The sequence below is a fragment of the Lycorma delicatula genome, chromosome 8 (assembly GCF_047948215.1).
Source record: "Lycorma delicatula isolate Av1 chromosome 8, ASM4794821v1, whole genome shotgun sequence".
Lineage (NCBI taxonomy): Eukaryota > Metazoa > Arthropoda > Insecta > Hemiptera > Fulgoridae > Lycorma > Lycorma delicatula.
The window spans coordinates 110,155,356-110,170,831 of NC_134462.1; the positions used below are offsets into that span (position 1 = coordinate 110,155,356).

General features: G+C 29.5%; 1 protein-coding gene across 6 annotated transcripts in view; it reads left to right on the plus strand.

Moving 5' to 3' along the window:
• The first annotated feature begins 1,949 nt into the window (after window positions 1-1,949).
• The window catches only part of LOC142329346 (uncharacterized), a 310,193-nt gene continuing 296,666 nt past the window's right edge, over window positions 1,950-15,476 (plus strand). For all 6 annotated transcript variants that reach the window (XM_075373838.1, XM_075373841.1, XM_075373835.1 and 3 more), the window contains exon 1: window positions 1,950-2,129. The gene's annotated coding sequence lies outside the window, so the exon portion shown is untranslated. The remainder of the gene's footprint in view (window positions 2,130-15,476) is intronic.

Genomic DNA, 15,476 nt, shown 5'->3' on the forward strand with positions numbered 1-15,476 from the left:
ATATAATAATAGATAGAATCCTAAAAGGAACTAAAAGAAATCGTTTTACTAAAAATAACAGATCCGTTTAACAATCGTCCTTTGTAATACTGCCCACTGACACATCTAAACAGATGTTGTTCCGTGAGAAATGTTACTGAACCCAGGTTAGGAATACATGGGAATGAAAGCCCGGTCGATCGTTCTCACACTGTAATGGGGTCTGGTTCTGCAGGTAAAGAAGATAGGCGTATAAATACTCCGAAGAAGATTAGTTGACGATCAGTTCTGCGAGGAGAGTCTGCGAGAGAGAGTGCTACGATATTGTTCTAAGTGAGAAGTTATTGTACAAGATCGACGCGATTAAGGTGACTTCACAAGTAAATGCAGTAGATGAAAACAAGAAGTGGTTCGGTGAATTTTTATTAGACTATAACTGAAAGAGATAATGCACTAAATTTCATTCATAAACTGTTAGGGTAGTTTTATTTTGTGAACAGCAAAGGTATTTAGTGAAAGAACTTTATACTTGTCTTATCTATTGTACTATTGTTGTTAATACAAGACTAATGGTTAAAAGCGTTAAGACTAGCGGTCATGCTAATGTCTTTTGTCAATGCGACTGAATTATATTTAACTACCTGTCAATAAATCCTGATGATTACTTTTAATTCTGTTTTGTATGTAATCACTGTTTATTATTATTGCCATTTATTATTACTATTACTTTGGTTGTGATTACTATGATTATTATTTGTTTATTATTTTCGTTTATTATTATTATTATTATTCTTATTATTATTGTGACTTGTTTATTATTGTCGTTTATTGTTCTTATTATTGATATTTTATTTATGTCCTTAAACTAATAAATTGTAATTATAAAAACATTTTCAATCTCAATCTCTCAATATACTTATCGAGCCGCGAACACGTAACACTGTTTTTTTTAATGTTCTTCTTTATTTTCACCAGTAGAACAAATCCTGAAAGTTTGTTACATTCTTCGTGAATCACTCAGTATAAAAGAAATTTTTAATACTTCGCCCATGTAAATTATTTTTTTTGCAAGACATCTGGATTTTCAAAAGAAGTGATGCACGAACCGAGTGACTCTTAAAAATGATTTTTTTATCATGAATTACCTTCAAAATTATTTAATAATTCAAATATTATTAAATATGACCGAATAATTTTATCTAAAATTAAATTTTAAGATTTGTTGATGATGAACAATTAACTGACTTAAAATAATAATTAATTTTAAATCGGCATGTATTTACAATACGGTAGATTGGGTTCCCCGTAGGGTTTGCAGACTTTAGAAATAATAGGAGCGAATTGTTTTTGCTCTTTCCTAAAATAAAATATAAATATAAAATTTAGGTCAACAAAACATTAGCTAGAACAAAAATATATGTTAAATTTTAACTAATAATTGGAAACATCTAAATTTAATTATATTAAATGATACTAAATTACTTTTAAAATATAAATAAATGAAAAAATTGGCATGAACTATAATACTTATATTTTAATAAAATAAAAAAAAATTGATCCAGTTATCTAATTAGTAGAAAAATTCCATTCTTATTTTATTTTAGCAAAAAAATATTTATCGATTCCTCCCGTAAATAATTATTTAATTTTATTTTGATAAAAAAAAGAATCTAAATAGATGAAATCAATATAAAAAATAATGGAATAGCATTGTATTTCACGTATTATAATAGTTTTTATATAATTAAACGAAGAAAAACAAGATTAACGCGGTAAGAAATAAACTTTATATTATGCAGACAGGTGACAAACAGCACATCACCTCATCGTTATATTAGTTTCTGTTTTTATACAAGTCAAACTATTTATCCAGATAGTAAAATAAGTTACTTAGTAATGCTAGTTTGTTATTTTATGTAGTGGGACTGAAATGGGGGCGGGGCTCCGTAAAGGGTGTTTGGCGTCGCGGCGCTCAGTTTGGCGGCGTCGCCTGGCATTGCAACGTCGTTGAGTACTTTTATTATAAACAAAAGCAGTGACCGTATGATATAACTTTAAATGTTCGCGTTTATAGTTAAAAGAGATTAGTAATAATAGCAATCGATGTGAGTTGTAGAAATATTAAGAAAACTACAGTAAAAAACGTTAAGGTTTGTTTAATTAATAATTTTATTTATTATTAATAATTTTTATTTTTAATTAATTTTATTTATAAACGTTCCTAATAACCGCAACTAATTAGCCGCATAATTAAAAATATTAATATTAAAAAATTTTGTTTACAAGAAAATGAATCGCATGACGTATTTATTTATTTGATAAAATAGTAATTATAATTAATAATTTTAATGTAACGCTTAATTTGAATTAACATAAAAACAAAAATTATCTTTAAAAATTTAATGAATATAACCTGTTTGAACTGAATATAAATTAACGTACATAATCATAAAACGAAATAGTTAAAAAAATTTTGTGAAACGTCCAAAAAAAAACCATACTTGAAAAACAGCATCTAGCCTACGAAAATAAAATAGAATTTACTCTTATAATTATCCCTCGCGACAATTATTGTATTGAGAAATTATAAATTGTAGCATAGCTACCCAGAACTATTTTTTATAAACTCGTAAAAAAAAATCAAATAAATAAATAAGCGACATACGATAAACTTTTGCTTATACGTATAAGCTATATATATAAATTAGCTAGCGCAAAAATTATAAAATGGTTTCACAGATTTTTCATAAAATAGAGAGTATGAAAAAAAATAAATAGAGAGTATATAAAACTTTTCCTTCGTTTTAACGCTGAGTATCTTGGTTTGAAATATAAAACAAAATAAATAAAATTAAATAAATGGTAATACGAACAAAGTTTAGCAAAATCAATAAATATATTGTTTGTTAACCTTCATGGCATAGTAGTAACATCTCTACCTTTCATAAATAAAGTACCAGATTCTATTTCCGGTCTGGCATAATATTCTTATTTTCATTAAAATATTCCCGATTATATTTCTTTTAAAAAAGGTTCCCACTGTCGTAAACCTAATAAAAAAAAAAAAAAATCCCTTTCGGCCCGCCGGAAGGCGGAGAAGATTTCACCGGTGCTAAGTAGGGGATAAAAAAATATTTTTACCTTGAAGTTTAGTAAAACTTCAAATTTACTCAATACGACAATGGTTGTATGTGAAAAAAGTTTCACCTGTTTAGCATACGATAAACCCAGCAACATTTTGGTCATCCCTTGCCGTAAGGGTTGGTCATATCAAAAATTCTTTCAGACAAAGGTTTTAGGTAATGTTTAGAGGACTAACGACCACTTTAAACCGACTCGTTTCTGTGCTAATAAGGGAGATATGATTTTTTTTTGTCTTCAAAACCCATTTTTTCCACCCCCTGAACCAATGGTTGCTGATATCAAAAAACTTTACTTATATAAGTTTTAGGCCCTTATCCAAGGAATAGTAGAAACTTTGAACGAATTCGATATTTTACTTAATAAGAAAGTTATAGCGATTTTTTTTTTAAAAAGCCCCTCATGGTCCGATTTAGGCCGTTATTGAAGTCGACCAAGATTTTGGAACGAGTTATTTTTAAGGAACAATTTGAAAGTGATTGGCGGAAAATTACGGCAGTTATCGTGTCCGCAAGAAAGCGAAATATATATAAACATATATACATATATAATATAATATAATATAATATATATATATATATTATATTATATATATAAGTTCACATCCTCCAGACCCCAAAACCACCAAGCTGACGGTGGTTTTGGTGTCTGGGGGATGTGAAATGCGAAGATATGTCGAAATTTTCCGGAAGTCTAGTCATGGTACCCGTTACAATAGGAAGCTTTCTATGAAACCTACCTAAAAGCTTTTTGTCTTAAATGGAAGAAGTAAAAAATCAAATTAATAAAATAAATCTTAGAATTTTAAAACATAACCAGTAATAAAAATAATGCAATTTCCTTCTCCCTTTTATTTCACAATAGTTATTCCACAATATTCTTTCTATATATATATATTTTTTTCTCATTATTATACGTCTAAAAGTTTTCAAGATGAAACTAAAAAATTGTATTATATTATTAATTCACTAATTTTAATTTACGGTACATTCTGGCCTAGCGTAACATGAATGAAATAACCTACAAGTAAACTTTTTATACGAATTAGAGATTCGGGATTCGTTGGGTGTTTGTATTCCTTCAGCCACAGAATCGAGAAAGCCAAAATAAATATCTAGAGATTTAACTTATCATTTTTCCTACCGAATGAAGTGAACATTTCTAACATAACTGAATATTAAAAGAAAAAAATTATAAATTGAGTTAATTCTTACTTTATAAAAAAAATATTTCGACCAATGCGTAAGAACAAGAACGAGACAAAATAAACGTTCTTCTTGTGAAATGAGATTTATATACACTGTCATTCGTATGAAGCATATAAAAATTTATTCGTGCATGAAATATATATTATTTATCGTACCGGTACACACGTGTTAATTATTTTCAAAGTATTTTTATTTTATATATTACTCATTAGATTTATTAACTTCGTTTTTGTATTTATGAATCTATGTTACGTCCATAACTTCAAGTATGTATGCAAACTAACTATGCTGCCATAGTCATTCTCAAGAATAACAACATCCTATACCAGGTTTACTATACAAGGTTCAAGTGATGAGTGAAGTGGTTTCCACGTTACTTTCTTCACTGAGCCGAATATGTTTCACGTTTCATATCAGTATGTCATGTTCATTGTAATGCCCATGATATTCAGGACTATAAATGACATCTTTACTCTTTTCAATACGGAAAATTATGTATCATTAATCTCATAAAAATCATATTTGATTAAAACCTCTCATGGCTATAAGACTAGTGTAAAAAAAATAAAAATAATAAAAAAATAATTGTAAACAAAAAATTAATGTAATCCTTTACGTAAAGAAAAATAAGACGTTATCCAGTCATCGCTCAATAGGAAATTTATATTCGTAATAATTATTATATTTGTAAGCGACATTATTAACTACAAAAGGAAAAATTAATTTTAATAATATTGTGCAAAATATTATTCAAAAAAAAATTTAATAAATATTATCGGCAGGAAAAACCGAAATAAATTATTAATAATAACAATTTTGAGTTTAGGGTACTGATAAAAAAAAAAAAATCAAATAATTAAAGAAAGGGAAACAAAAGAACAAAATAAAAAAAATAGTTTAAATCTTAATTTTACATAATATTATCAGGTAACAAGTTCTCTAACTCGCTTTGTTGTGTGAACGGTGTAAAATAACGAACAATTTCAAGAATGTCAAAACAATTCTTTTAGTATACGAGCTGTTGATATGCCTAAGATGACAAATAAGCCATGTGCTGCACTCTATCTAACGGAGTTGTAATGTCTGGGAATCCGAAGGCTAAATAGAAAAACATTAATATCACTTTTAAGGTTATGTTTATGTTAATTGCAAAACCATGTGCTGATATTAAATTTAATAATTAATAGATTTAGTGAATATTATTCAATTCAGCGTTGGATTCTTATTTATCGTTTTAAATTACTGAATATTGATGATAGTAATTTTTAAGTTTAATCATTTAATTAATATAAAATAAATAAATTTTCCCTATTTTAATTGTTTTTTTTTGGGGGGGTGTTGGTAGTAGGAATAACTGAAAAAGAATCTAAGAGGCGGACGTCAAAAAAAAAGACCAAAAGTCCTACGAAGTAAATGAATATTAGTTATACACTAATGAAAGTGACTTTCAGCGATAGACCACTACAAATCTGAAAAGTTAAGTTAATTGAACCCTATAAATCAAATTCCTGTACAATTAATTTTTTTATACAAGCGTGGAAAATTGTTAATTAACTAAAATAATTGTAATATTTAATAGCATTTTAGACTGATTGATGCATTATTTACGAACATTTTATAATAAACGACTGATGAAAAAAATAAATCAGTCGTTCAATTGGTTTACAGATTAGCTTGCTAGTTTTTAGATCAAAAGGCCCTGGTATAGTTCCAACTATAAACATTAGACACGTGTATCATATGATTTTATAATAGACGCACTAATCAAAGCTTATGTCATCAAAAAAAAAAATCTTACTCCATTACACCAAATTGTAGGCTATCTCTCACTTTTCTTCCCAAAAAAAAATATTTGAATAAGGCATTTTACTTTCCCGTAGCGCCTTAGCAGAACTATAGATCTAGAAGGATAAGTCTTGTAATCGGGCCAGTTTTGGTATATGCAGCTTTCACCGGATCTTGACATTTTGATACCTAAAAGACCAAAAAGTTGTATGAAAATTTTCCAGATGTTAATGATCGTACGTACGTGTGTTCGGTGTTGGCCGATTTTGACCAAACTTGATCAGATTACTTCTATATATGAAAAATTTATGACATTAGATTTTCAATTTGAAAGGTCAAGGAAGTGAGGTTGTAGAGCAAGGTCACCCTCAGTATCTCGAGATTTCGCTTAATTAAGGTCATATTTTTCTTAGGCGGATTTGTTAACGATTAAAATATAACAATATCTGTTAAAGAAAGTTTTGCAAAATCGCACGCTCATCCCAACTCCATAGGGGAAGACCCCGTCTTGTGACGCTTCCGGTCGCCACACCAGCCCTCCGTTCCTAGCACTGATGGGCTTTAACGGGGAAAAAATATTGTTGCAGTCGTCTGCTATGATTTGATGCCACAGGTGAGCGGTAGAATTAAAGGCGTAAAAAAGGAGCTCGGCCTAGTTGGGTCTCAAACTCGATCGCCCGGTTGACTCGATACCTGGTGTGTTAAGCCTCGTGGCATCACTAGTCTGCTAATCGTACAAGCGAAATTTATTCTATGTGAAATTACATTAGTTTAGTTAGTGCTGACCGTCACCGCTAGTACCGCCACCGCGCGAATTAAATACGGTATGCGCGCGCGCTTTAGTTAGAATTATTGAATTAAATAAATGAAAATATATTGTATTTTAATAAAATGATAAATATTTTAATTAAGTTGTGTGTGTAAGTCTCTTGCATCAGAAATAACCCAAAGTTGTAGGACTTTCCCGGAAAGCGGCTTTAGCCGCGTGACGGGAATGTCCTACAACTGTGTGTTCTCAGCTTTTTTTTTTATATCAAACTGATTTTATTGATTTATGTTTTTAAAAGAATCTAAATTCATTTTGACCATTTATTTTTCATAACTACAAAATACGCTTACTCGTCGTTTACCGCCGAATGGAGGACGATGATTTTGACAAATAAAACAGATAGTCTTGTTGCGATGTAACTAGAGTACTGCTTTGAAATGCGAATGTTAATTCTTTTTTTTCGTATTTTGTCAAAGGTTTTGTATCGATAAGAGATTTGTATTGATTATAAAACGTATAGAAACCTATTCATCGAATGTTTATAGAGATAAAACTATGCTAATTTTATGGCGTTAATAATAAAAATAGTGTTTATACATTTCAGAGCTAATTTAAAAGTATAAATTATATATAATTCGAGTAATATGTATTCATTATTCAAGATTTTTTACAATTTTCAAACATTAAGTTATTGTAAACATTTTTTATTACTGTTATCAATCACTGAATAATTTTTATTGCTGATTTGATTGTATGCAAATCATGTTCATACAAAAATACCAATTTCGCTAAATATGGGAAAAATAAATCATCGAGAATTTTAAATTTTAAATATAAATTTTTCTATGCTATTATTATTATTTCTACTTAAGAATTCACTCAAATGAATTCTGTTGTTATATTACAATGACCACGCAATAATAAACTTTATACACAGTGCGTTCAAACAAACTAACTACAGTGTCATGTATAGTGACATCGGATATAATAACATATCGGATATAGTGACCAAAGATTTGGCTCTTGGTTGGTTTGGTTTGCTTTTAACGCATAAATACAGTATGTAAATAGTTTATAATGACATCGGTTGCAGTTACATATCTATTATGACTTGTTTTTCCTACTGCAATGCAACATCATCGTTTATAATGACGGACTCATCAGTAACTTAGTACAGTATATCTACATTGTAGCTACAGAAATATTTTGAAGATTCCTATTTTCTTATATACGTATTGTAGTGTTTTTTTAACTTCGCATACCTGATTATTGTAAACTGAAGCGGTCAAATTTAATTGTTATTAATCTTTTTCTGTGATCGTATCATATCGTGCAGGTACAGTATTTTATTTTACGTATCCTGTGTAATTCATTCTATAATGATTTAATTATGATTTCGCGAAAAACAAACACGATACAGGAAAAGGCACACATTATCAGGAGGTTACAGAATGACGAAACTAATAAGGTCATCGCCCAAGAATTAGGCGTAGGTCATTCGACAATATCGATAATACAGAAGAACTGTGAATTAAAAATTAGGAAAAATTATGAAAAAATTCTGTGAAATCAAAAAAATTACGACCTAATCTAACATAATGATGTAAAGCAAAGTAACCGACTTTTTCAAAAAAAGTAATTTTTACAATTTTTTTCTATCTTGTATTTTTTCCCTTTTACGATTTATCCCTTTTTCCCGCGCATAAATTGATTCAATAGTTTCTTATTCTATAGCAGACACACATACGAACATTGCCTTTTATATATATACAAATGCTTCGCTATTGCTATATATATATATATATATATATATATATATAGAGAGAGAGAGAGAGAGAGAGAAGAGAGACAGAGTAGGAGAGAGAGAGTTTAAATGAACACAATTACAAATTTGATAAAAAAATTAAAAAACTGAACTTCACAAATTTTACCTTTCACTTATTCGCCTTCCCCTTTTCCCTTTCCAATTTCTCCCTTTCACCCTTCACCCTCATCACACTCCCAGGTTCCTTTTTACCCTTTTCCCCGTTTTTTATTTTCCCCTTTTTCCCTTTTTGCCGCGCGTAAATCGGTCCATTAGTATTTTGTTCTTTAGCGGACACACATACGAAACATGCCTTTTGTATATATATATATATATATATAGAATAAAAAGGTCTGTTTGTATATTTGTTTGTTTGTTTCGTAAATATCTCGATACCGGCCCCACCTAGCGGGTATAGTTTTTTGCAAAAATATTTCTTTTCACGTAACTAATATTCATATTCTGAATATGAACCAAATCGAACCATAAATACAATTTTTCCAAATATCTCTATAGATATTTGAAAAAATATTCGGGTCGTCTAGCAGACCCGGCAATGCTTCGCTATTGCTAGCTTTGTGTGTATATATTTATGTATATATATATATATATAAATGAACACAATTGAAAGTTTGATAAAACATTAAAAAATTGTACATTACGGAACATCACAAAATTTAACCTTTCACTTTATCTCTTTTCCTTTTTATTCCTTTTTCCCTTTTTCTCTATTTCCCTTTTCCCGTTTTACATATTTCCCTTTTTCCCCTCTTCACTTTTCCCCTGTTTACCTTTTTCCCTATTTCCCTTTTGGCTGATTTTTCCCTTTTGCCGGCATTTAAATCGGTCCAGCAGTTTTTAGTTTATAGCGGACATACATACGAACATTACCTTTTATATCTACAGAAGAAGAAAGTCTGTATATTTCTTTCTTTCTTTCGTAAATATTTCGATACCGGCGTCATCTAGCGGTTGTAATTTTTTGCAAAAATTTGTCTTTTCACATAACTAATGTATGTTCTGAATATGAGCCAAATCGGACCCCAAATACAATTTTTCGAAATATATCGACCCCAGCGCCACCTAGCGGGTCCAAACTAATTCAGAAACCTTTGCAGGCGTGCGTACAACAACTCACCAAAGTTTCGTCGCAATCGGATGAACGGTTTTGGGAAGGCATAAGAGACATACAGACAGACAAACATTCATTTTTATATATATATATATATATATATATAGATATAAAGATTAAATTAACACAATTGAAAGTTTCATAAAACATTAAAAAACTGAACATTATGGAAGCGCCAGAGCATTTCAAGCAGGTGGTATCAGATTTCCTGCATGAAACTTTCCAAGAAGAAATGAATTGGCTGCGGAGGGCCAGCGCCCTAGCCTGTCCGTTCTTCTGACTTAAACCCTTTTGACTTCTACCTGTGAGGCCAATTGAAACATATTGTTTATTCAACTCCAATATTCAATATTGAGGATCTTCAACAAAGTATCCAAAATGAATTTCAAGAAATTAGGAATAATCCCGGAATTTTTGAACGGTTAAGACAATCTTTCAGAAAAAGACTGGAGACTTGTGTAATCTCTATTGGTGGACACTTTGAACATCTCTTAAAACTTTTAACAATTGTTAATTGTTTATTTAAAAAAAAAAGTATACCTAATATTCTACAACAATTAACGTAAGAGTATCACAGAAAGTTCTTTTATTTTTTTAATTATTAGGTCTATTATTGTGAAAAAATTATTACTTAATTTTATACTAATTTACAATATCAGAATTAACTATAAATAAGAACAATTAATATTTAATGGAACTGAACGTAAAGTGGTGGACATGAAAACAGACAAAAAAAATTACAATATCAATCTTCTGCCATATCTCGGCTATTTGTTAACCGATTAAAAAAAATAAAATGTCATTTTGTTCAAAATAAAATGCTTAATATTTTAGAAATAACATATATTTTGATAAAAGTTATTTTTATGAAGACATAACGAATTGAAAAATAAGAATGGCCGTCATTTTGTAATTTGCAAAGGTATTTAAGTCCTGAATTTTTTTCTAATTTTAAAACTTCATTACAAAGACGCTTACAAAATATTAATGTGATTCCTCTATCCGAACTTGAGATGTAAATTTTTATATAAAAATAACAAAATGACGAACAGGGGAGAACGAAAGAAAAATGGCCATTTTTCCTAAGGATATTTTTTGTTTAGTTTTGTAAGTAGAATCCGAAAAAGTATAGGCGGCTCAACGTTTTAGAAACACCTGTCTATATATATATATATTTTAAGTATAAATTTCTGTTAACAAAAAAAAAAAAGAATTGAGAACTAAGCGTATATGACGAACCTTTGTTTATAATAATATTTTTCATATACTGGAACACGTTCCAATTCTAGGCGATTTTTTATTTTATTCTATACAATTATGGGTATTAACATTTTACAAATTTTTTTGCATGCAAAGAGAAAATCAATTAAGATTAGATTTTAAATGGTACGTATTAACGCCACGCAGCTACAGCTTTATTTAAAAACAAAGTAGTCAATCGGATTTCGGTGGAAAATGAACAGTCTCTTTATTAATTTTAATAAATGGTTATTTATATTTATTTATTTTATAAATATAATTTAACTAAACTTAACCTACGCTCGCTAACCTTGACTAATTAACACCGTAATTTTTTGAGTATTTATTTAATAAATTCAGTAATTATTGCAATTATTTATTATTTAAATAATCAAAACACTCCTGTTAATTAGTCAAGGTTAGCGAGCGAAGCGAGCGTAGGTTAAGTTTGGTTAAATTATATGTAAAAAAATAAATCACCATTTATTAAAATTAATAAAGAGACTGTTCATTTTCCACCGAAATCCGATTGACTACTTTGTTTTTAAAATAAAGCTGTAGCTGCGGTGGCGTTAATACGTAAGTACCTTTTAAATAATATATATTCATTTACTAGCAAAGTTAATATTGGTATTAACTAACCACAGATAATTTTGGTGGAACCATTCACACTATTAACGATACGATAAAAATTAAAATTAAGTTATAATAATTATACGTAATATTAGTTAAGTACACTGGCTACATTTAAAAATTCGACAAACCCAAAGAATTCTTGTTTGTTTTTCTAACCTATTTTTTTTTTTTTAATTTAAAATAAGAGGTTTTTATACGGATGTTTAAAATCCTCATTTTCTGATGTTAACCTGATAGATATTATGCTAAAATCATGTGGTATAAATGAATGTTCACCAATCTATTAACTAATTATGCCCGATGTTACTTTACTTTATAGATAATATGAAAAATCAGTATATATTTATAACAATCAACGTTACTGATTATACATTTTTAATGAGTAACTGTTAGTGTTAAATAATTATTTTTTTAGGTTACTGAAGCTAAAGCCAACTATAAGGTGCCAATGTAGTTAGCTCTGGCGATTTTATAACAATAAATAACTGGATATATTTATAATATATAAATGAATATAAAAATATATTTATAATACATTATTGTTCTTCGCTATATTTATAAATTGCAGAATTTTTTTTTTTTGTTATCGGTTTTCTGACTAGAAAAAACAAAACCTTTACATCCTACATCCTAAATTGTTTCATAGTCTAATTTTTTTTTTTTTGCTTTACTGTATTTTTTTTTACCTTTCAAATACTAGGTTGGTTTATTATGTGAGCAAATAACCTTTCTTTCTTTTTTTAAATTCTCTTATGAAACTATTTTATCTTCAATATTTTTTTATATTGATTTCATTCGTTACCATTTCATCTCTTTTTTTCAAAATTTTCCTATAAAATCACATTTTGAAACCTGTAATATTTATTTTACTGCCTTTCGTATTGCCCGAGGTTCACAGTGGTAAATTCTACAACATAAAAATTTCATATTATGACGTTTCAATTTTTACAATCTTCATTCTAAAAATCTTTTTAATTCTTGTTCTGCATTTCTTCTTAAAATTATAATTATAATTATTATATTTTTATTTTTAATTCTACATTCTAACAAATATTTTGGAAGAAATTATTAAATATTAATAATAATTACTGTTTTATCTTATATTTTTTTTATAATATCATCTTCACTATATCCAGCTTTACAATTCAACAATTAAATACAAAATTCTGTAACTTATGATATATTGTATTTTTCCATTTTAGGTACATTTCATAAGAATCTATTGTAATGGATACCATGATTCCACTTCTGGAAAATTTTAACATATCTTCGCGTTTCACATCCCCCAGACCTCAAACCACCGTCAGTTCAAACGTTTATATATACATTTAAATATATATATTTCACTTTCTTTTGGACACAATAACAGCCGTAATTTTGCGCCAATCACTTTCAAATTCTCCCTTAAAAATAACCGTTCAAAAATCTCGGTCGAGTTCGTTAACAGCTGAAATCGGACCATGGGGGTTGGAAAAGAGGTGGCTTTTTCGAAAAAACAAAATATCGCTATAACTTTCTTATTAAGCAAAATATAGAATTCGTTTAAATTTCTTCGTATTTTAGGATAAGGGCATAACGTACCTAAGTAAAATTTTTGGATATCGCCAACCGTTGGCCCAAGGGGTGGAAAAATGGGATTTGGAAGACAAAAAAAACATACCTTCCTTAATAGGTACAGTATCGAATCGGTTTAAAGTGGTCATTAGTCCTATAAACATTACCAAGAACTCTTGTCTGAAACAATTTTTGATATGACCAACCCTTACGGCAAGGGATGACCAAAATATTGATGAAATTGTAAAAAGATGGGGCTTGTTGTATACTAAACATGTGAAACTTTTTTCACATGCAACCATTATGTATTGAGTAAATTTGAAGTTTTTCTGAATTTTAAGGTGGAAATCTTTTTTACCCCCTACTTTTTTTTTGTTTTGTTCAACCTCCAGGTCCACCGTAAGGCACTGCTTCAGAGGATGAGATGAATGATTTGTAGCGTGTGTGAAAATGCCATGCCTGACCGGAATTCGAACCCTGGACCTCCAAATGTAAGGCCGAGACGCTACCACTTGCGCCACGGAGGCCGGCCTTTTATCCCCTACTTAGCACCGGTGGAATCTACCTCTACCTTCCGGCGTGCCGAAAGGGATTCTCTACTAGAAATGAATCCATACCTTGAATCGCTCCTTCTAATTCGTAGTTTATTTTTATATGAGATTGAATGGTTTGAAATATTTGAATGAGATGTCAAAAAATATGCCGCCTTAGTTCAATACCTCGGCTAGGTTTAATTATTCTAAATATTTTATTATTCGCTGATTTAATCAAATAAATAAAAGTCTTATTTCGTTTATAATATAAATTATTTTTATTTTACTCTGACCTTGTAATTCATACATCAATTAATTATGCATTCGTAACAAACATAAGTTGAGTCTTTGGAGGATGGAATTAGACTGACCTACAAGAGTGTTAGACCAATTCATTTAGTAAGAGTAAGAAAAAAAAGTGAAAATTTATAAAGAATAGACTAACAAAAAAATTGAAAATTTATATTTTAAAATGTAAAAGTCCTGCTTTTAATAAAAAAGAAGCAAATGAAATATGAGTCTTAGTAGAGAAATACCATTCTCTAAGAATAATCATAAAGATGACTAAAAACGTTTTGAACTATATTTAAAAAAAAAACTGTTTATGCTGGGTAAGCAACTTAATGCCGAACCATTACAGACTAAACACAAGTGCGAAATGTTATGATTAAGATGAAACAATGAAAACGCAAGTTGCTTTACAAAATATTTTTTTAAAATAATTTACATAATTTAATTAGCAAAACTTTATATTTTTGTCCATAGTTTTACAATAGATGTTCGAAACGAGTGCCTTGCAGAGGAAAGCACTTTTGTTTTTGAGTGATCATATTGAGTAACTTGACGTAAAACTTTGTTACCAATGCCGTCGATTTGTTGTAGAATGTTTGCCTGCAGCTTATCAATAATTGGGGAATCATAAACTATATCGTTTAAATAACCCCAAAGGAAAAAACGCAACTAGATAAAATAGGGGAATGTGAAGGCCACATCCCTCTGCTGGACAGTTCCTTCTTTTATAAAAGATCCATGAACGCGTGCTAGTAAATCGTTTGGTTTGCGTTACGTTGCTCCGTCTTGTTGGAAGAAGCCGTACTCTGTTATAGCGTAGAATTCTTCAAAAATTGTACGATACACTTCTGTATTAACAGTCTGGTAAAAACATATTGGCCCCGCTATACGATTATCTGAAACAACACACCGTACACTGATTTTCTCATCGTGAACAGACCGCTCAAACCATCTAGTGAGGATTTTCAGTCATCCTGATATCTGATATTAAAAGAAATTAACATGCTCAGAAATGAAATCATGCTCCGTTTCAACTGAAATACAACAACGCGTCCGTCTGTGTCCATCGACAATGTTTTTAGGAAGCCAGTCGTGCTTTGTCTCTCTTCTTAAGTTGCTGCTGTAATCGTAAAGGATCTTAAGGCAAGATGTGTATTTCACACCAATTTCTTGTGATAAATTATCCATCGATTTTTCGAATGGACAGAAATTTTTCTTTGAATATCACTGTGGCCTCTGTGGAGTCCTAACGGAAGTTCGCCTAATTCGTTTTACGTTTGAAACCGACCCTGCTGTACGCAATTTTTAATAAAATACTGTAGTATTCTTTATTGGAATACTGGCGTTCGAAAATTTTCCGCAAATATTTGACGTGTTTATCTGAAAGGATTCAGAACGCAAATAA